Consider the following 24,061-nt stretch of genomic DNA (forward strand, 5'->3'; position numbering starts at 1 on the left):
GTCTAGAGATAAAAGAACTAAAAAAATACACACACACATTTAGACCCTACATTTAAGAAACTACCAGCCCACCCACCATCCAAACAGACAAAACTTCCAAGTCAGTTTTTAGTGTCTCACTTGCAACTCTGAGCAAATAAACAAAAATCATAATATAAGCAAAACCTTAAAATTAAAAAACAAAAAACAGAAGAAACAAATAGCTTGGCAGAAACTATGGAAAGCCAAAAACTAAAAATAAGCTAATCTATCAATGAAACAAATATACAAGAACATTCACAATAAGGAACACATAAAAATGAAAAACATAAAAGAAATGAAAAGAGTCAATAAAAGCATTATAAGAGTGGTGCGTGCTTGAGTGGCATAATCAGTTAAGTGTCTGACTCTTGGTTTTGGCTCAGGTCATAATCTCAGGGCTGAGCTCCACAAGAGTCTCTGCGCTCAGAGAGACTCAGCATAGTCTACTTAGGACTCCCTCTCCCTCTGCCCCTCCTCTACATGTGCTCATGTGCGCACTAAAATAAATAAATCTTAAAAAATAAAAAAGCATTAGAAGATAAAAGTAAGAAGATCTCCTATAAAACAGAGATGTCAAATAGGAAACAAAAGAAAATTAAAGGACTATCCAAAGAGATCCAACAATCCAGCAACTGGGATTTTAGAAAAAAAAAAAAAAAAATGAAAAAAAAAAAAAAAACCCTAAGAATTCAGGAAATTTTCCTAGTACTGAAAGAAATTAGTTTCTGGGAATTTTTTTTTTAAGATTTTATTTATTTACTTGAGAGAGACAGAGATAGCAACAGAGATAAGAGAGAGCATGAGCAGGGAGAAGAGATGAGAAGCAGTCTCCCCAGAGCCCGATGTAGGGCTTGATCCCAGGACCCTGGAATCATGACCTGAGACAAAGGTGGACGCTTAACTGACCGTGCCACCAGATGCCTGAGTTTCCAGATTTAAAGGGCCAAGAGCACCAAGTACAATGGATTAAAAAAAAGATGTTAAGGAGTGCCTGGGTGGCTCAGTCACTTAAGCACCTGACTATGGCTCAGGTCATGATCCTGACTGAGGTCCAGGGATCGAGTCCCACACTGGCCTCATTGTTTAGCAGGAGTCTGCTTCTCCATCTGCCTGCCACTCTCCCTGCTTATGCTTGCTCCCTCTGACAAATAAATAAAATCTTTTTTTAAAAAAAAGTCAAAAATGTATCATGAGGACAAGAAGCTTCTAGGAAGGGGGAAAAAAATCTTGATCACATACATATTACACACGCAAATTATTATCTGCAAGGAAGAAAAAACAAAATTATTAGTATGTGAATTTATAAAGGAGAATAAATTTTAAAAATTAAAAATCAAAACCAAAAGCTTTAAATAATCAGCTGAAATACGTAATAGAAGAAAATCAATCACATGCCAGTTTATAACACATATACACAAATAAAACTTAGAAATTGAGTACAGATCTGTGTCACTTAGTTGTAATAATTAATAATTTAGTTCCAACAAATCAATAGACAAGAGAAAGTAGAGACTCCAAAAATAGGCCCAAGTGCATAAGAGAAGCTAGCACATATAAAGGTAGTATTAATTACTCTCAAATTAATGAAGAAAAGATTATTCAACAACTGGTGTCAGGACAAGCAGATAGCCATCTGGGTAATTTTGGTTTAAGAGTGCAGTTATATCCAGGAAAAATTTAACCATTAAAAGGTAAGCAGAGGGGCACCTGGGTGGCTCAGTGGGTTAAAGCCTCTGCCTTCGGTTCAGGTCATGATCCCAGGGTCCTGGGATCGAGCCCCGCATCGGGCTCTCTGCTCCGCAGGGAGCCTGCTTCCTCCCCTCTCTCTCTGCCTGCCTCTCTGCCTGCTTGTGATCTCTGTCAAATAAATGAATAAAATCTTTAAAAAAAGGGGCGCCTGGGTGGCTCAGTGGGTTAAGCCGCTGCCTTCGGCTCGGGTCATGATCTCAGGGTCCTGGGATCGAGTCCCACATTGGGCTCTCTGCTCAGCAGGGTGCCTGCTTTCTCCTCTCTCTCTGCCTGCCTCTCTGCCTACTTGTGATCTCTCTCTGTCAAATAAATAAAATCTTAAAAAAAAAAAAAAAAGTTAAGCAGAAGTTAAAATACAGCAAATTAAAATGTGCGAGAATTTTTTTTAATGAGAAGAACTAGTTTATTGTAACTTGTACAATATCCTAGTTATACTTGATTTTAGAAAAATAGACAAACTTTTGCTCTACTCTTTCTAAGTTTTTTTTTAATGGACAAAGTTGGAAAATTTGTCACTCCCCCAACACTTTCCAGAAAGTCCTTCAAAAAAGTTAGACTGAAATATTTTTCAGTATATTCTACTGTAATGATGATGATCTTTTGGGGGGGCAGTTAAAAGGTGTATGTTTTTTTCTTAATTAACATATAATGTATTGTTTCAGGGACACAGGTCTGTGATGCATCAGACTTACACAATTCACAGCACTCACCACAGTACATATCCTCCCCAATGTCCATCACCCAGTCATCCTATCCCTCCCACCCCCCTCTACTCCAGCAACCCTCAGTTTGTTTCCTGAGATTTAAGAGTCTCTTATCTCTTATGGTTTGTCTCCCTCTCTGGTCTCATCTCATTTCATTTTTCTCTTCACTTCCCCTATAATCCTCTGTCTTGTTTCTCAAATTCCTCATATCAGAGAGATCATATGATAATTGTCTTTCTCTGATTGACTTATTTTGCTTAGCATAATGCCCTCTAGTTCCATCCACATCATTGCAAATGGCAAGATTTCATTTTCTGATGGCTGCATAATATTCCATTGTATATATACCACATCTTCTTTATCCATTTCATCTGCTGATGGACACCAAGGCTCTTTCCATAGTTTGGCTATTGTGGACATTGCTGCTATAAACATTCAGGTGCACATGCCCCTTCAGATCACTACATTTCTATCTTTGGGGTAAATAAAATGTGGGAGAATTTTAACATTTATTTGCAGAGTGGGAAAAACTTTCAAACCTTGTCAGAATATTCAGAAGCCAGGTTGGAGGAACAAAACTAGGAAAATACACTGGCAAGAAATAGCAAAAGCTAATTACCATGATATATTCACAGGAAGAAATCACAGATGGCTGGTATGATAATAACAGAAAAATTTAAGTTAGAACCAAAACAAAACACCATTTTTCAGCTATCAGACTGGCCAAAGATCGGGAAGTTTAACAACACAGTCTTGGCAAAGGTTTGTGACAGGTACTGTCACATTAGTGCAGATAATTAATTCAATGTCTATACAGGTCAATTAGGCAGTATGTATGAAATTATAAATGTTAAATTTCAAACAATTCCACTTCCAGGACTTTATATTATAGACACATGCACAAGTGCTCAAAAACACAAATAAATATAAAATTACAACACTGTATCGAGAGACTGAGTACCTCAGCAAACGGACAACACTATAAGCTACTTACATAACCAACTGAATTATATATACTACCAACAGAATACCATGCAGTCACATCAACTCAATTCCAAGCAAAATTTCCAGTCATTTTATACAGAAACTGACAAACTGATTTTAAAACTTGCATGAAATAGAAGAAACTATGTACAAGTCTAGTCAAAAAGCCTTTAAAAATTTTTTGTGTAATACTGATATTTTTTATGTAATAGTGGTACTATTAAACTTTAGTAAATCTACAGTAATCAAGACACTCTAATACTGATAAAGGAAACAGAGATCAATGGAATAGAGAATCCAAAAAACAGACCCATACATTTATGATCAGTTGGTTTTTTTTTTTTTTAAGATTTTATTTATTTATTTGACAGAGACACAGCGAGAGAGGAAACACAACAGGGGAAGTGGGAGAGGGAGAACCAGGGAGCCTGATGCGAGGCTCAATCCCAGGACCCTGAGACCATGACCCAAGCCAAAGGCAGACACTTAACAAGCCAAACAGGCACCCCTAATTTTATTTTATTTTTTATTTGATCAATTGGTTTTCAGCAAAAGTGCCAACACAAATCCATGGGGAAAACAAAGTCTGAAAAAATGGTGCTAGAACTACTGGCAATCTAAAATCGAAGGCGGAAAAAAAAAAAAACCAGCAACCCTTCCCTCACATAACCCACAAAAATAATTTGAGATTGACCAAAGAAACAAATATAAAACTATAAAACTCAGGAAGAAAACAAAAATATAAAATCTTTGGGGTAGACAAAGTTTTTTGTTTTGTTTTGTTTTATTTTTAGGCAAGAATCCTACCCATCCTACATATGACCATGTAAAAACCATCTTCAAAAATCTTCAAAGCAGGGGCGCCTGAGTGGCTCAGTCGGTTAAGTGCCCAACTCTTGTCTTCAGTTCAGGTCATGATCTCAGGGTTAGGAGACCAAGCCCCACATCTGGCTCTGTGCGGAGCAGGGAGTCTGCTTGAGATTCTCTCCCTCTGCCCCTCCCCACCTCTCTCTCTATCTCTCTCTCTCTCTCTCTCGTTCACGTGCTCTAAAATAAATAAATAAATAAATATTTTTTTAAAGTCCTCAAAGCAGCTCTATGCACAGTAACCAAAATGGGGGGTGGGGGACCCAAAAATCAGATGAATGGGTCAATAAAATGTAGTATGTCAATAATATAGTAGAAAAATAGTCAGCAATCCAAGGAACAAACTATTAGAACTATATGATGAACCTCACAACCTTTATGGTGAGTAAGAAAGGGTAGACACTAAGACTACATAATGTAGCATTCCACTTGAAATTCTAAAAAAAAAGCAAACTATAGTTGACCCTTGAGCAAAGCAGAGGCTGGAGCACTAAACCCCAATACAGTCAAGAATCTGCATAGTAACTTTTGACTCCTCCAAAATGTGACACTAATAATATAGCCTACTTTGACTAGAAGCCTTGTCAATAACATAAATGGTCAATTATCACAAATTTTGTGATATATGCATTATATACCATATTTTTAACAATAAATTTTCTTATGTTAAGAAAATCATAAGGAAAAGAAAATAAATTTATAGTACTGCATGTATGTATTGATACCATTAGTTTACATCATTGATTTACAAGATGAATCATCAGTCAGGACCTACATCAATATTGTCCTAAATAATACAAAACACAATAAACGTTATATGCTATTACTAACATCAGACATCAAAACTGAAAAATGTTTAAAAGAAATCTGTTTTTACTTACAGATATAACAATTCACACACTGATAATGAAGGAGCAATATGACTGCTTTACAACACCCTAGCGTAATTGATAGCTGCTTCACCCTGGACTAGTATATACACCAATGAATGAATCGTTATACAATTTTTCTGTCATCCAGTATTACAGCCATATTCTTTAACACAACACTGCAAATACATCTTTTCTAAAAACCACTTACCTGTGATGATAGGCTGATAAAGTTTCTCCAATTATAAGAGAGAGAAGCATACTGTAATGTAATTCTTTGAAAGCAAAGTTCTAAAACAGTAAGAAAACTAACACATTATTAATTTTATATTAAATATCACTCACCTTATGCCTACATAAGGATAGGCTATCCACTTCCATATAAGTCTTGTACATGATTTTCTACACGATGAACACTTAAGCAATGATGATGAGGATGATGACAGAAAACGTCTCAGACAGTTCTTGCCATACAGTTATTAGATTCTCACACGAAGACACACACACACAACAGATAAGTTTATTAACTGTACGGCATGATGATTATTTACTATTCATTAAATGGAAGTGGATCATCATAAATGTCTTCATTCTTGTTTTCACTCTTCACACTGAGTAGGCAGAGGAAGAGGAAGAAGAGGAGGGGTTGGTTTTGGTGTCTCAGGGATAGCAGAGGAGGTGAAGGTGAAAAGAGAGGCAGGAGAGGCAAGCCAACTTGGTGTACTTTACAGAAATACACTGTCATTTCTGTCTGACATTTTTGCTTTTTCATCTCTTAAAAATGTTTCTAATGCAGTACCAGTCCTTCTTCTACCATTCGCTTTCGTTTCAGTGCCCATGTCCTATGAGAATTCAAAAGCAGTCTTGAATAATTAGAATCCTACCAGACTGTCTAATGTCAACTGTTTTCTGGCACTGCTTCATTCACATTTTCCTCTTCACTGTCTGGTTCAGATGTATTTATCCTTATCGAGTCATCTTTTGTTAATTCCTTTTGTGTGGCATCTATTAGCTTTTGAATTTCTCCAAGATCCGTATCTTAAAACCCTTCACACCCCCACCTTCTTTTGCCATGTCCACAATCTCTTTCAGGATTTCCTTGACTGGCTCTGTTGTAAATTCTGTGTAGTCATACACAAGTTCTAGACATATTTTTCCTCCTGCAGGAATTTACTGTTTGGGGCTTAGTGGTTTTCATGGCTTATTCTATAAACAATGATGGCATCCTCAATGATGTAATCCTTCCAGACTTTCATAATGATCTATTAGGGTCTCTTTGAAAATCCTTACTAGACAGTACCATGTGTGGAGAGCCTTAAACGTCCTTAAGACCTCCTGATCTAGAGGCTAAATTAGAAATGTTGTGCTTAGGGTCATGTAGACCACTTTGATGCCTTTGGTGTTGAACTCATCAGATTCTGAGTGCCCGGGGACATTGTCTAAGATCAAAAGAACTTTAAAAGGCAGTGCCTTACTGTCAATTACTTCCTGATGTAAGAAAGAAAGCACTGATAGAACCAATCCCAAAAAAGTTTTCTCATTGTCCAGGCCTTTTTGCTGTACAACCAAATCTCTGGCTGGGGTGACCTGCTTGCTCAGACAGTAGAACATGAGACTCTTGATCTCAGGGCTGAGTTCAAGCCCCACCTTGGAGGTAGAGATTTAAAAAGTTGGGCAGCTGGTGTTTATCTTTTCCCTTCAAGGTCTAGAGATTAACAGCTTTATAAATAAGGACAGTCCTGGTCATAAAACCAATTGCACTTGCACAAAACAAACAGTTAGCCAACCCCTTCTTGTACCTTACTTTTTGTCTGCATTAAGAAAAACCTGTTCAGGGGCACCTGAGTGGCTCAGTTGGTTGGATGACTGCCTTCGGCTCAGGTCATGATCCTGGAGTCCCGGGATCGAGTCCCACATCGGGCTCCCAGCTCCATGGGGAGTCTGCTTCTCCCTCTGACCTTCTCCTCACTCATGTTCTCTCTCACTGTCTCACTGTCTCTCTCTCTCAAGTAAATAAATAAAATCTTTAAAAAAAAAAAAAAAAAGAAAGAAAGAAAAAGAAAAACCTGTTCAGGGACGCCTGGGTGGCTCAGTTGGTTAGATGACTGCCTTCGGCTCAGGTCATGATCCTGGAGTCCCGGGATCGAGTCCCTCATCGGACTCCCAGCTCTATGGGGAATCTGCTTCTCTCTCTGACCTTCTCCTCATTCATGCTCTCTCTCACTATCTCTCTCTCAAGTAAATAAATAAAATCTTAAAAAAAAAAAAAAAAAAGAAAAAAAAAAAGAAAAACCTGTTCAGGGGGCACCTGGGTGGCTCAGTGGGTTAAGCCTTTGCCTTCCGCTCAGGTTGTCGTCTCGGGGTCCTGGAATCAAGCCCCACATCGGGCTCTGTGCTCAGCGGGAAGCCTGCTTCTCCCTCTCTCTTTGCCTGCCTCTCTGTCTACTTGTGATCTCTCTCTCTCTGTCAAATAAATAAATAAAATCTTTAAAAAAAAAAAACTGTTCAGGCAAATATCCTTCCTTTCTTCTCAGTGATTTTTCTTTTTTTTTTTTTTTTTTTTTTTCTCAGATTTTTGATATTTATTTTAATGGCAGGCTCCCTGCTGAGCAGAGAGCCCGATGCGGGACTCGATCCCAGGACCCTGAGATCATGACCTGCCTGCCCCTTCTCTTGGTCAGCAGTCAGCAGAAGCTGCTTCTCCTATTTTCTTGACATTTTAAAAATCAAACCTTTTTCTAAAATTTTCAAACCATCCTCTGCGAGCACTAAATTCTCCAGCTTTAGAGCCCTTCACCTTCCTTTTGCTTTAAGTTGTCCTAAATGACTTCACCTTTCCTCAAATCATACTGGAGTCTATGGGTATGCCTTTCTTAGAGCAGTCAGACAACCACATAAAAGCTGCATTTTCAATATGAGATAAAAAGGTATTTCAAAAAGTCTAAGGTTTTGACACTTCTGGCGTAACCACAGCAATAGCTTCATGAACTTCCTTCTCTTTTCCTATATAGTCCTTACACTGGATTCATTTATCTTGAACTGGTGGGCAACTGTAGCTGCAGGCCTCAATCTATGGTACTTATCAAACAACTCAACTTTTTTCTTGTAAGGTCATCCCTTCTCTCTGCTTCTTGGGAGTACTTCCAGCATCACTAGTGGTACTTCAAATGGATCCCCTGGTGGTTTTTAAGGTTTACAGTACTGCACTAAACGTGATGAGAAATACGCAACAACTGCCAAGACCACTTTTTACTGTGATATGCAATTTACTGCAGAGACAAACTGCTCAGAGATGATTAGCGTCACACGGTGTTTTAAGCAGACTCATATACCTGAGCTCACCAAAACAGCAACATAAGATGGCTATAAAATTATTACAGTAGTAGAGTATATACTATAGTTAATTTTATGCAGTTATGATTTAATACTGCATCTTTATGTTTGTTTACATTTTTTACAGTGGATGATGCAATGTATGTTAAGTGTCTGTACACATTTTAATAAATTTTAACTTAAATAGATCTATGAATATTTTATGGTAGCAAGTAACGAGCTACATATATTTTATGCATTTATGAAACACCTAAATTTTTTATTTTTTCAGTATTTCTAAGCTACATGGTTTATCTGCAAGCTTTTTTTTAAACTGCCACAAATCTCAAAAATTTTTCCAATATATTTGTTGAAGAGATCCACATAAATGGACACAAACAATTCAAGCACATGTTGTTCAAGGGTCAACTGTAATCGACAGTAAAAGACAGCAGATGAGTCATGCCCTAAGGTCAGGAGAGAAATAGAGATAGTCTTTTGGAAGTGATAGAGATGTTCTATGTCTTGACTTGTATGTAATGGTGGTTTCAAGAGTGTGTATTTCTGTCAAAACCCATCAAATTGTACAGTTTAAGAGAGTGAAATTTACTGTACATAAATTGTACAGTTTGCTTGTAAGAGGGTGCTCAGTGGGTTAAGCCGCTGCCTTCGGCTCAGGTCATGATCTCAGAGTCCTGGGATCGAGTCCCGCATCGGGCTCTCTGCTCAGCGGAGAGCCTGCTTCTCTCTCTCTCTCTCTGCCTGCCTCTCCATCTACTTGTGATTTCTCTCTGTCAAATAAATAAATAAAATATTAAAAAAAAAAAAATAGTGCTGTAAGTAACTGAAATGGACCTACACCTGCAACTAAGAAGCATTGTTAAATCAAAAAACAGCAAGGTGCAGAAGGTAAAAAAAAATAATTTTTTAGAAAAAGAGGGAAATTCATAGAAACATATGCTTGCTTACGCACACAACAAGTATGGAAAGATACATAATAAATATAATAGTGAAGATTTCTGGGAAAAAGAACTACAAAACCAGTGTCAGCAGTGTGAAAAGCTTACTTTTCACTATATACCCACTCAAATGTTTTATAATGTAGACATATAACCTAATCAAAATTAAAATATATTTCTCTGAAAATATAGTTATATTTGGCAGACTGACTAATTAATCTTGGAAGGCACCAAATTATAAAAGTATGTCACTTACCTTACTGAGCCAGAAATCACATATCACTGTTTCTTTAAGTTGACTGATGATGTTTCCAAATGAATGATGCCTCTAACAGCTTCCTATGTTTGGGAATTAATCTTCAAAAAAAAAAAAAAAAATTCCTATAACTAAGTAAAACAATCTATTAAAAACACATAAGAATATAAAAGTACTACTGTCTATTTTTTTTTTAAGATTTTATTTATTTATTTGTCAGAGAAAGAGCGAGCGAGAGTGAGCACAGGCAAACAGAGTGGAAGGCAGAGTCAGAGGGTGAAGCAGGCTCCCTGAAGAGCAAGGATCCCGATGTGGGACTCGATCCCAGGACGCTGGGATCATGACCTGAGCCGAAGGCAGCTGCTTAACCAACTGAGCCACCCAGGCGTCCCAGTACTACTGTCTATTAACTCATATATTAAACTTAAGACTAAACTAGACTAAGTAAACAACTGTCTAATAACAATATAAAGCATCACATATTTTTACACCATGTAATAGATTAGGTTTTTCTTCATATATAATCACCACTTCCAATCCTCCACTCCACGGAAGGAGTGTATTTTCCTTTCCAACCAGTGCTGAGGTTGGCCACATGCCTTCCTTTGGCCTCATGGTGGGCAGAGTATACTTCCCTGCCCCCAAAACCTTAGCCATCTAAATTGCTTTGGCCAATGGTGTATTAGCAGAAATGTTGCAGAGTTTGAAATGTCTTTGTGCAGCTGTGCACCCTCTTGTACCTCTGCCATTACCATGAGAAGAGCTTCACCAATAGATGAAGTCCTAGAACCCAGAATAAACATAAAGACTAGAACTGAGCCAAACCCCAAATGAGGAGCCAAGGAAAACCCACAGTGAGAAATAAAGCCCACCCACACCCACAGCTGCCCAGCCAACCCAAACCCAAGTCACCTAACCCACAACTGCTCTGCAGATGTATGATCAATAATTAACTGCTGTTTTAAGCCACTGAGTTCTAGGGCAGTTTCTTATACAGTAATAACTAATATATATTTGCGATTAATTTTTATATTCTAAGAAACTCTAAACTTACCAAAGATTAAGCCCCAAAATATAACAAAAAAGCTCATTTATATTCCTTTACTACTTTAGCACTAAGGATTATAATTTTAAAATGATGAATAGGGACGCCTGGGTGGCTCAGTTGGTTGGACAACTGCCTTCGGCCCAGGTGATGACCCCGGAGTCCTGGGATCAAGTCCCACATCAGGCTCCCAGCTCCATGGGGAGTCTGCTTCTCCCTCTGACCTTCTCCTCGCACATGCTCTCTCTCACTGTCTCTCTCTCAAATAAATAAATAAAAATCTTTTAAAAAACTAAATAAATAAAAATAAAAATAAAAATGATGAATATTCTTCTTTTACATCTATTTCTCCCAATTTCTAAATATTTTAAAACATTTGGCAGTGGGGACCTAACTTATAGAAGAGAAACTGATACACAACTCTATAGTACCTGTCAATCACCTGGTCAGGTGTGCCAAGGACCACTTCAATTCTAGTTTGCCTTCATGTTAAACCATCACTAATCTAGCATTACATGACTTAATAATTCCCATTTCTTCACAACTCTTAAATAAAATCTTGCAAATAAGAACTGAAATGCACCCTCTCATATGTCAGCAAATCAACAAGGCCACTCCTACAACCCAGAGCTAGATTAATATAATCTTAATGAAAACAGTATCAGGGTAAAAAAAAAAAAAACAACAAAACACAGTGATTAAGATTTACATAAAATGACCACTTTAGAAAACCTAAAATAATGTATTTTATACAAAAAGAACTCCTAAGACACGTTAGAAAATACCGAGAATTTAACAATAATCCAATTTCCAACAGTGCTTTATAATAAAAAGTATTCAAATTTTAATCATTAAAATATTTGATTAAGACAATTTTAAATTTTATTTGACAGAGAGAGCATAAGGGGGGTTGTGTGGGGAGAGGCAGAAGGAGAGGGAGAATTGGACTCTGCTCAGCATCCTTGATCCCAGGACCCTGAGATCATGACTTAAGTCAAAGGCAGATGCTTAACTGACTGAGCCATCCAGGTACTCCATGATTATTAAAAAAAAAAAAAATTTTTTTAACTAGAAAGGAAAAAAAATTTTGGATTGTATATCAGCCAATATATTTTAATATTAAAGTCATTTTTTTAAAAAAACACTTCATCATTGGGGCACCTGGGTAGATCAGTCAGTTGAGGGTCCAACTCTTGATTTCAGCTCAGGTCATGATCTCAGGGTTACAGGATCAAACCCCAAGTTGGACTCCAATTCAGCAGGAAAGTCTGTTTGAGCTTCTTCCTCCCTCTCCGAAATAAATTTTTAAAATATCAAAACAAATTATATAATTGAGATATAATTCCTTACCACAAAATTAACCTCTTTATAGTACAACTTAGTGAGTTTTAATATATTCAGAGTTGTGCAACAAACAACTGCCAGTATCTAATTCCAGAACATTTTCATGACTTCAAAAAAATCCCCCCAAAACAAAAAATCATGCTCACTAAAGTCATTCCCTATCCCCCTCTCCCTCCAGCCCCTGGCAACTACAAATCTACCTTCTGTTTCTATGGATTTGACTATTGTAGATGTTGCATATAAATGGAATCATAATATATGGCCTCTTGTGATTGGCTTCTTTCATTTAATGTTTTCAAGTTCATATAACATAGCATGTATCAGTAACGCCCTGTGATTTTTATGGCTGAATACTATTCCATTGTACAAACATGCCACATTTGTTTAACTATTCATCAGTTCCTGGATATTTGACAGATGGTTTCTATCTTGTGGCTATCACAAATAATGCTATGAACAACCCTACTGAGTTTTGTGTGAACACAGGGTTTCCAATCTCTTGGTTATATAAAAAGAATTATGACTGCTAGACCATCTGGTATTTAACTTCAGAGGGACTATTTTCCAAACAAGATGTGTCATTTTACATTTCCACCAGCCATGTATGAGAGTTCCAATTTCTCTATATCCTTGTCAGCATTTTTTACTATCTTTTTAAACTTTAGTCATCCTTTTGAGTATAAAGTGGTATCTTATTATACTTCTGATTTGTATTTTCCTAATGACTAACTAGGTGAGCAACTTCATGAGTTTACTAGCCATTTGTATTTCTTCTCTGCAGAAATACATATTCATATTCTTTCCTTTTTTAAATTGGGACATTTTTCTTTTTATTATTGAGTTGTAACAGTTCTTTATCTGGATATTAGATTCTCAGCAGATGCACTGCTCACAGATATTTTCTCTAATTCTGTTACCAGTCACTTTATTTTCCTTGATAGAGCCCTTTGATGCACAAGCCTTTTTTTTTTTTTAAATTATTTATTTATTTGACAGGCAGAGATCACAAGTAGGCAGAGAGGAAGGCAAAGAGAGAGAGAGAGAGAGAGAGGAGGAGGAAGCAGGCTCCCTGCTGAGCAAAGAGCCCGATGTCCAGGACCCTGGGATCATGACCCAAGCTGAAGGCAGAGGCTTTAACCCACTGAGCCACCCAGGCACCCCACAAGTCTTTAATTGTAATTCAAACCATGGGGATTTACATCTGTAAATCTGCAAATGTTTTCTTCTATTCTATAGGTTACCTTCCCATTTTGTGATGGTTTCCTTTGCTGTGCTATACTGGTTTAGTATGATAGAGTCCACCTGTTCATTTTTGCTTTTGTTGCTTTTGCTTTTCTTTTTTAAGATTTGAGAGAGCAAGCATACCCGCAAGTAAGAAATGGGGCAAAGGGAAAGAGCGTCCCGAGCAGACTCTATGCCCAGCATGGAGCCCAACACGGGGTTTGATTTCACAACCCCAAGACCATGATCCAACTTGAAACTAAGAGTCAGACACTTAACTAACTGCACCACCCAGGTACCCTGTTGCTTTTGCTCTTAATGTATATTCACAATTCCATCACCAAGACCTATATCAAGGAGCTTATTCCCTATGTTTTCTTTTAGGAGTTTTATGGTCTCAAGTCTTATACTCATGTCTTTTATCCATTTTGAGTTAATTTTTTGTATAATTTAAGCCAGTGGCCCAGTTTCATTCTTTTGTATGCAGCTGTCCAGTTTTCCCATCAACATTTACTGAAGACTGTCATTTCCCCCATCATATCCTCTTGGCTCCCTTTGTTGTTAAGTTCTAAAATAAGGAACTGTGAATCTCTCAATTTTGTGATTCTTTTTATTTTCTTTTTTAACTTTTTTTTTTTTTAAGATTATTTACTTATTTATTTGACAAGAGATCACAAGTAGGCAGAGAGGCAGGAGAGAGAGAGGAGGAAGCAGGCTCCCCACGGAGCAGACAGCCTACGTGGGACTCGATCCCAGGATATCACAACCTGAGTGAAGGCAGAGGCTTTAACCCACTGAGCCACCCAGGCGCCCGCCATTCTTTTTCAAGATTATTTTGACTATATATTAATTTCAGGATCAGCATACGAACTGCAAAAAAGTCATCTAGGACTTTTAATAGGGATTGCACTGAATCTATAGAACAATTTGAGGAATACTGCCATCTTAGTAGTAAGTCTTCCAATTCTTGAACACAGATAGCTTTTCATTTATGTAAGTCATCTTTAATTTTTTTTAAATGATGTTTTAGAACTTCCAGCATACAAGGCTTGTACTTCATTTGTTAAATCTATCCCTAAATACTTTATTCTTTTTGATTCTATTACAAAAGGAACTGATTTCTTTTTTTTTTTTTTTTTTTTTTTTTTTAAGATTTTTTATTTATTTATTTGACAGAGAGAAATCACAAGTAGATGGAGAGGCAGGCATAGAGAGAGGGAAGCAGGCTCCCTGCCGAGCAGAGAGCCCGATGCGGGACTCGATCCCAGGACCCTGAGATCATGACCTGAGCCGAAGGCAGCGGCTTAAACCACTGAGCCACCCAGGCGCCCAGGAACTGATTTCTTAATATCCTTTTTAGATGGTATACAGAAATACAACTAATTTTTGTACATTGATCTTGTATCATATAACCTTGTTGAATTCACTTATTAGCACTAATAGGCCTTGGGGACATTTTTGTGGATTTCTTAGAATTTTCTACATACAAGATCATGTCATCTGCAAAATCGTTTTATCTATTCCTTCCCAATCTGGATACCTGTATTTCTTTTTTTTACCTAATTGCCCTGGCTAGAACCTCCAATACAATGTTGAATAAAAGTGTTAAGAGCAGGGACACCTGAGTGGCTCAGTTGGTTAAGTATCTGCCTTCAGCTTGGGTTCTGGGATAGAGTCCAACATCAGGCTTCCCCATTTCTTCCTCTCTTCTGCCTGCCGCTCCCCCTGCTCATGCTCTGTCTGATAAATAAAATCTTTTTTTTTTTAAAGCAGTAAGAGCAAACATCCTTGTATCACCATTAAGTATGATGCTAAAGATAGGCTTTTCATGGATGCCCTTCTATTCCTTGTTTGAGTGTTTCTATTGTGAAAGGGTGCTGGATTTTGTCAAACGCTTTCTCTACATCTGCTGAGGTGATCATGTATTTCTCCCTTCTTCATTCCATTAACACAGATTTTGACGTTTTGTGTTGAACCAACTTTGCAGTGCTAAGAATAAATCCCACTTCATCCTGGTGCATAATCCTTTTCATACGTTGCTGGATTCAGTTTGCATGTATACAGTTGTATTTACAAAAAATATTGATCTATAGTTTCTTTTCCTTCTGCTATCCTAGTCTAGTTTTGGTATCAGAGTTTTATTCTTGACTCAGTATCTAAGAATTTGTCCATTTCATTTGGGTTATCAGAATTGTTTGTATACTGTTCACAGTATTCCTTTAAAATCCTTTTTCATTTCTAGAAGGTTGCTAGTAATCTGAGCATTCTTTTCTCTTATTAAAACCAGTTTTTAGGGGCGCCTGGGTGGCTCAGAGGGTTAAGGCCTCTGCCTTCGGCTCAGGTCATGATCTCAGGGTCCTGAGATCGAGCCCCGCATCGGGCTCTCTGCTCCACAGGGAGCCTGCTTCCCTTTCTCTCTCTCTCTGCCTGCCTCTCTGCCTACTTGTCATCTCTGTCTGTCAAATAAATAAATAAAATCTTTAAAAAAAAAAAAAAAAACAGTTTTTATAGGGGCACCTGCATGGCTCAGTCAGTTAAGCATCCAACTCTTGATTTCAGCTCAGGTCATGATATCAAGGTCGTGAGACTGAGCCCTGCACCCGGATCTGTGCTCAACAAAGAGTCTGCTTGAGATTCCTCTCTCTCTATCTCTCTACCCCTCACTCTTTGCCCCTCCACACCCTATGCATGCATGTTTTCCCTAAAATAAATCTTTTTAAAAAATTGTTTTTAAGAAGAAAAGCAACTTAGATTAGCTTAATTTCTAGGCTTAACAGCAAATCAGGAGTTTTTAAACTTTTCTACAGCAAGTAGAGAACTTCTCTACACCGTCAAGTCTATAAGGTGACCCAAATTCCAGAGGGAGAAAAACAGACCTTAAGAACTAGTTCTCTCCATCCTTCTTTTCTTAGGTCTCTCACTCTTCAGTAGCAAAGGCTCTGTGAACTAGCTGCCCCACTATGGAGAAGCTTCCAAAGGAGGCTGAATGAATGAAATATCAACCCAAAGCTTCTAGTTATTCCTTTTTGCTGGGTTTCCCCTTAAACACAAAAGGGGGCAGGGGGCTTCGCTAGTCACAGGAATCTGTGTTCATGATATATTTTGAGAACTTTATGCTTGTTATGAACAGACCATCCAATTATAATTTCTTTATCCTTAAAACAGGCAGAACACAGAGCTGGCAATACATTATACCTATGCAACACAAAGTGTAAGATCCACTTGGAAGAAGTGGAATTTTCACAGGAATAAAAGAAAAATGTCATTGTCCTCCACTTATAGCCACTGTTTTAGATTTATACCTAGTACTCAATGGCTCATGATCATTTCTGCTACAGGCTTCAAAAGACAGAAAGTTGAATAAACAGGGCCAGTAGCATCCATCTGCCTATTCACGAACAGATTAAAATGTTCCCTAAAGGGGCACCTGGGTGGCTAAGTGGGTTAAAGTCTCTGCCTTCGTCTCAGGTCATGATCCCAGGGTCCTGGGATCGAGCCTCACATCGGGCTCTCTGCTCAGTGGAGAGCCTGCTTCCTCTCCCTCTCTCTCTCTCTGCCTGCCTCTCTGCCTACTTGTGATCTCTCTGTCAAATAAATAAATAAAATCTTTTTTAAAAAAAATAAAAATAAATAAATAAATAAATAAAACGTTCCCTAAATCATCAAAATGTTAAAGACAAATAAAAATTATTAGATAATATCAAATAGCAAAGCTAGAACTTGATTTATACTGACCTAATAATGAAATTCCTCAATCTCATAAAAAGCTTCTAACAAGAAAACCTATAATTTACATTACAATAGTAAATACTGACTGCTTTCTAAGTTCAGAAAAAAGGCAAGGATATAGTAAACATCTCTCCTCTTTTTTCCATTAACATAGTATTTTACTTTGATTTTTTGTGTTGAACCAACTTTGCAGTGCTAGGTAGAGAAGTTTACCACTTCTTTTCAATATTGTACGTGAGGTCCTACTAACGCAGTAAAGCATGAAAGAGAAACAAAAAGCCTACAGACTAAAACACAAGAAAAACCTGTTGACATGATTACGCAAGTAGAAAACACTAAGGACCTATTTAAAAACCTATTAAAGGGATGCCTGGGTGGCTCAGTTTATTGGGCATCTGCCTTTGTCTCAGGTAATGATCCCAGGACTCTGGGATCAAGTCCCACCTCAGGCTCCCTGCTCAGCAGGGAGCATGCTTCCCTCAAATAAATAAATTAATACATACCTCTTTTAAATAAATAAATAAAAATAAAAACCTGTCAAATACATGAATTTAACAAGGTCACAGAATAAAAACTAGTAAGTAATATCAATTACATTTCTATACTCTAGCAAAACAAAACTGGAAAAACAGAATTATTTTAAAAACACAAATTTCAAGACCATCAAAAACATTAAATACTTAAAAAAAAAAAAACTCAGAAGACAAAAAAAAATACTTCTACACTGAAAACCTTGAAGCATTACTATGAGAAATTAAAGAAGTCCTAAATGGAGAAATATACATTTGGAAAACTCAATATTATCAAGATATCCAGTCTCCTCAAACTGACCTACAAATTTATTATTTCCAAATCTACATTCCAGTAGACTTTTTTTTTTTTTTAAGATTTTATTTATTTACTTGAGAGAGAGACAGTGAGAGAGAGCATGTGCGAGGAGAAGGTCAGAGAGAGAAGCGGACTCCCCATGGAGCTGGGAGTCCGACGCGGGACTCGATCTCGGGACTCCAGGATCATGACCTGAGCCGAAGGCAGTCGTCCAACCAACTGAGCCACCTAGGCGTCCCAACATTCCAGTAGACTTTTAAAGAAATCGATATGATGAACCTAAAATTTATGTGGCAATGGAAAAGATCTTAAATAACAAAACCAATTTTGAAAGAAAATGACAAAGATGGAAGCTGTAAGAATTTAAGAGCATACTATTTGAAGAAAGGCAATCAATGGAACACAAAGTCTATAGACACATTCAGACAATACAATAACTGAACATACACCTCACAAAAGATAATTTACGAATGGCCAATAAAGATCTGAGGAAGTGTTCAACATGAGTCATCAGGAAAATGCATGTTAAAAACACAGTGAGGGCACCTGGTGGCTCAGTGGGTTAAGCCTCTGCCTTTGGCTCAGGTCAAGATCTCCAGGGTCATGGGATCGAGCCCTGCATTGGGCTCTCTGCTCAGCAGGGAGCCTGCTTCCCCCTCTCTCTGTGCCGGCCTCTCTGCCTACTTGTGCTCTCTGTCAAATAAATAAAGACGTAAAATCTTTAAAAAACAAAACAAAACAAAAAACCCAGTGAGACACTACCACAAACCCACTAAAATAGGAAAAATGTTTAAAACTGACAAAAACCAGTATCCATGAGGCTGTGAACAGTGTAGAACTCGAAGAATGCCACTGGTACGATAAAATGGAATGAATGCTTTGGAAGTTTGGTACTTTCTTATAAAGTTAAATTTTACCTACCCTCTGACCCAAATTCCAGTCCTAATTATTTACCCCCCAAAATATAATACCCCCCAAAATATGACCATAAAAGGACCTATATAAAAATGATTCTATTAATCCTACATATAAGATATTGATGTGACTCCCTGCACCAATTATTAGGTATATAAAAATAAACTGTGGCATTTTCATGCAATGGAATACTCATGGGGGGAAAAATATAAGCACGTTGTTTATACAACAACATGGAAGAAATTAAAAACCATTATGTTAAGGAAAAGAAGTCAAACACAGAATAGAGCACACATGCATAATCTCACTGACATGAAATTCTAGAACAGGCAAAACACACCTATAATGACAGAAAACACAACAGTGATTACCCAAAGTGGAGTCAAGAACATACTTGAATAGGTTCCAAGGTATGTTTTAGGGATGATGGAAATGTCCTTTATCTTGATTGGAGAGGTAGCTTCACAGGTGTTTCTATGCCCAAACTTATCAAACTTTACAATCTTAATCTGTGCATTCTATTAAATGTAAAATATACTTCAAAAAAGCCATTTTGTAAAAATACATATTTTTTCATAATGTTTGCAGGGATGATATCTTTTTCTTAGAAATTACGAACACTAAATATATGGTTTTGACTGGCTTTTAAATAAAAGTTACTAGTAATTAAGTTTTTCTCTTCACAAAATAGCAAAAGCAATACCTAACAAATGGAAGCATTTAAAAAATAATTCATAAATAAACATTTTAAAATATAAAAAATAATAAAAGCACATAAAAAATAATTCGGTTTTTTTTTTTAAGTCCTACTTTTTTTTTTCCTTTAAACTAAGTTCTACACCCCATATGGCATTTGCCCTCACAACCTTGAGAACAGGGCTGCATTCTCTACCAACTGAGCCAGCCGGGCACCACCCATAAAAAAAATTTTAAACAAAAAAATAAAACAAATCATACCATATATGTAAATATTATGTATTCAAACAAAAATGTCATCTCCTCCAGTGAGGAACAGGGCCTCCTTTTTATGCTCCCAATTTAAATGCACAAATGCTTATTATACCTCTAAATACAGGATTTATTCGTTTATATAACAAGTATGTTTATGTACCCCAGTTATCAAATAGTAACTATTTGTTAATTTACACACGATGGATTTGACCACAAAAAGAGCCATAGTATCTTAGAGTTGGAGAGTCCATTACCTACTCTCATCAGAACCCTGAAAAACTGCAAAATGCCTCAAGAACAGTTGCCTCAAAATCTATAAGGAAAGTTCAACACTAAGTTCACTCATGGGCAGTAATTTTCTAAGTATCTTAGCCTTGGAAATTTATCTTAAAAATCTAAAATCATGTTCTGAAGAAAGGGATATGGGGACAAACAGAACAGAGGACAAGAAGTTGCTGTAGCTATTCATTCCCCACCAAGTTCACGTACCTTAGCCAGGATCTGCCCACTAGGACAGTGGTCTCTAAAGCTATTCTGCAGAGAACAATTTGAGAAAGAGCAATCTAGAGAAGACTGTCCAATATGATCATCAATTAGCAATGTGCAGCTACTAAATACCTGAGATGTGGCTAGTCCAAAGTGAGATTTTTTTTTTTTAACAACCCTTAAAAATATGTTAAACTATTTTGGGGGGTGGGGGTGGAGCCAAAGTTGGCCTAAGTGCCAAAGTAGTTTATCAACTCCTGCTCTTAAGTACATGGAAGCTGCACTGAATAGTGTCAGATTGATTAAGTGAATCTTACACTCAACAGTAGCCTAGTCAATGAGGCAGAAATACCCACCTTCCCAGGTATACTGAACAAGTCCAAATGGTTAAGGAGGTGGGATTCCAAGATTGAATCTACTCTACTCACTCGGTTCAGCTATAACCTACTTCATACTTGTAGACAAGTCTGCAAACACCGTCATGGTTCTGAAAATTGGATGCTGAGACTGAGCCCTCTTCACTTGGGGATCCTCATACCAATATACCAAAAGGCAAAGAAAGCAATCATGCGTGATTGTACATGGAGAGCAAGGAGCGCTACTTCTGGAACCCAGGACAATCACTGGGTAACCTCTTGCAACCCTCTTATCTAATACCTTGGTCAAAGGCCAACAAAGTTAGGACCACAAAGATCTCAGATTCCACAGAATGAATATCCCCAACTAAACTGATAACAACTCATCCAGTCCAGTGTTGGCATAAACCAAAATGAAATAGGTAAATGACAAAAGTAGCCACTATTATTTTTTATTCATTTTTTTAATGTTTGCTATTAAAGTATAGTTAACAGATGATGTTATATTACTTTCAGATGTACAACACAGTGACTCAACTGGTAACTATTATTATTAATTTAGGCTTCACGACCACTTGCAGAAGAGAGGCCGATAGATAGCCCCTGTTTTATGTTGTTTCTTTTCCCCCTCCTCCTCTACCATATATGAAAGGCAAAGGTGGGAGCTAAGTTGCAGGTGAAAAATATGACAGAATTGACATTACCCCCCAAAACCAATAAAATTTTAATGACAAAAAGAGAAAAACAGGGCGCATGGGTGGCTCAGTGGGTTAAAGCCTCAGCCTTCGGCTCAGGTCATGATCCCATGACCTGGGTTCTGGGATCAAGCCTCACATCGGGCTCTCTGCTCGGTAGGGAGCCTGCTTCCTCCATATTCTCTCTCTCTCTCTCTCTGCCTGCCTCTCTGCCTACTTGTGATCTGTCTGTCAAATAAATAAATAAAATCTTAAAAAAAAAAAAGAAGAGAAAAACATGTAACAGCATGAAATAAAAACAGAGATTTAACCCAAAATACATCAGAACTCACATTACATGTACACGGATCAAATCCTCCAGATAAACCGTGATTATGAGACATACTTAGAGCATAAAAATGAAGAAGGGCATAAAGGACAAATAGAGAATACAAATACTAACCAAAGGAAAGTTTATGTATCTACATTAATACCAAAGCAACTTTAAGAAAGGCAATATTAAAAAGAAACATAATAATAAAGGGTTCAATTTAACAGGAAACTATAACAATTTCAAACTGCACACATCTAAGAATATAAACTAAAAATACATAATTCTTGGGATGCCTGGGTGGCTCAGTCGGTTAAGCATCATGATTCCAGGGTTCTGGGATAGAGCCCTGCATTAGGCTCCCTGCCCAGCAGCGGGTCTGCTTCTCCTCCTGGCTACCCCCCCCCAACTTGTTCTCTCATTCACTCTCTTTCTCAAATAAATTTTTTAAAATAAATAAATATAAATAAAATATACAATTTTGAAGTTGACATATGTAATCCCCTAATTGAAAAATACAAGGAAAAATGGAGAAATCCAAAATCCTGAGACATTTGGACACACTCTTCTCAGTAACTGATAAAAAGCAGACAAAAAACCAAAACAACCCCATTAATTACACAGAATATCTAAACAAGACAATTTTAAACTTCACTTAATGCATACACACACAGTATTTTCCCAACAACTGCAAAACACATTCTTTTAAGGCATATATTGAACACTTACAAAAATGACCCCAAATACAGGACCTAAAGCAAGTCTCCACAAACATCCAAGAAATGATACCATACAGTATGTTTTCTGATCACAATGTAGTTTGCTAGAAATGAATAATCCCAAAACTCTAAATAGAAAATGCTATTTGGAAATTAAGAAAATCTATTCTATATAGTATAAGAAATCATACTTAAAAAAAAAAAAAACCCACAAGATAGGTGAACTTGCCATACCAGACATCAACAATTAATAGAATCAATAAAGCCATAGTGATGTGTTATACTGATTGAAGGACAGACCAATAGAACAATGGAACAGTCAAATGACACAAAGCAGAATGCCCACAATCAGACTCATGTATGTGTGGTCAACTGGTTTATGATAAATAATACAAAGCTGGGAAAACAGATTTTTAAAAGGAACAGCACAGGAACAAATAGTGGGGAAAGAAGTAAAAATTAATCCCTACTTCACATAATACACTAAAGTCAATGCCAAATAGCTTGATTATAGACACAAAATGTGAAAGGTGAAAAAGAACTTAAAAAGATTAGTCTGCAAAGATTATATTTCTTAAAATCGTACAAATCAATGAAATGGCCAACTAAAGGAAAAACAAAAGACAAGAAATTTGAACAAGTTCATCACAAAGAGGAGGAGAAAGAAATCCAATAGAGCAATAGACAACCATCACAACGGCAAAAATTTTAAAGTTAGAGAAAACAAAATGTTGGTAAGAATGTGGATTAAAGTGCTGCTGGTCGCAGTATTAATTGTACAAACGCTTTGGAGAACAGGCCAAAAGAGCAACCAATCTGTAATGAAATGTAATGGTTGGGGCACCTGGGTGGCTCAGTGGGTTAAAGCCTCTGCCTTCCTCTAGGGTCATGGTCTTGGGATCGCGACCTGTGCTCAGTGGGGAGCCTGCTTCCTCCTCTCTCTCTCTCTCTCTCTGCCTGCCTCTTTGCCTACTTGTGATCTCTGTCAAATAAATAAATAAAATCTTAAAAAGAAAGAAAGAAAGAAATTAATGGTTGAAGAATCCCAAAACAAACCTTGAGGCTAGCGGGGATACACACAGAGAAGCAACTGGGCTTCATTTAGAGCATAAAAGATATTACTACCAGGCACATGACATTTGGGAGAAAAATTACCCTGGTGCCTTAAAAAAAACTATGTAAAAAAAAAACAAAGGCTGGGATGCCTCGTTGGCTCAGTTGGTTGAGCATCTGCCTTTGGTTCAGGTCATGACCCCAGAGTCCCAGGATGGAGACTGGCATCAGCCCCTCATCTGGCTCCCTGGTCAGTGCAGAGTCCGCTTCTGCTTCTCCCTCTGCCTCTGCCCCTCCCCCCTACTGGTGTTCGCTCTCTCTCAAATAAATAAATAAAATCTCCAAAATAAAAATAAATAAATAAATAAATAAATAAGAAAAAAAGAAAGAAAAGCAAGGCAATTATTAACTCCAGGGGATAAAAATGGGAGGGGTATACAGTTAAAGGAGAATACTTAGCTCAGCAATGACCAGTATTACATAGTTATAACAACACTCACTAGTGGCTTAACCAGTAACCAAAATAGAACTCTCTTAAGGGGATAAGGGGAAGAAAATAAGAGAGCTAAATTTTTATCTATGGAGGCAGAAAGTCAGTAACATTGGGAACTGAAAAATCAAAATACAGCAGTTAGGGCATACTATCAAAAATATAGAGCTAGATACTAAGAGTAACAGCTAGAAGAAT

At 37.3% G+C, this 24,061-nt stretch overlaps 1 protein-coding gene across 10 annotated transcripts in view; it reads right to left on the reverse strand.

Moving 5' to 3' along the window:
- The window catches only part of ESCO1 (establishment of sister chromatid cohesion N-acetyltransferase 1), an 85,913-nt gene that overhangs the window by 51,523 nt on the left and 10,329 nt on the right, over positions 1-24,061 (reverse strand). For 7 of the 10 annotated variants that reach the window (XR_006602068.1, XR_006602067.1, XM_045065436.1 and 4 more), the window contains exons 2-3: positions 9,722-9,822; positions 5,540-5,805 (exon numbers count right to left, since the gene is read on the reverse strand). The exons of 1 other annotated variant lie outside the window; for it this stretch is intronic. The gene's annotated coding sequence lies outside the window, so the exon portion shown is untranslated. The remainder of the gene's footprint in view (positions 1-5,539; positions 5,806-9,721; positions 9,823-24,061) is intronic. 2 more of the 10 variants (XM_045065432.1, XM_045065433.1) reach the window with 1 other exon arrangement.

This window comes from Mustela putorius, unplaced genomic scaffold (assembly GCF_011764305.1).
Source record: "Mustela putorius furo isolate JIRA1106 unplaced genomic scaffold, ASM1176430v1.1 tig00003858_pilon_pilon_pilon, whole genome shotgun sequence".
Lineage (NCBI taxonomy): Eukaryota > Metazoa > Chordata > Mammalia > Carnivora > Mustelidae > Mustela > Mustela putorius.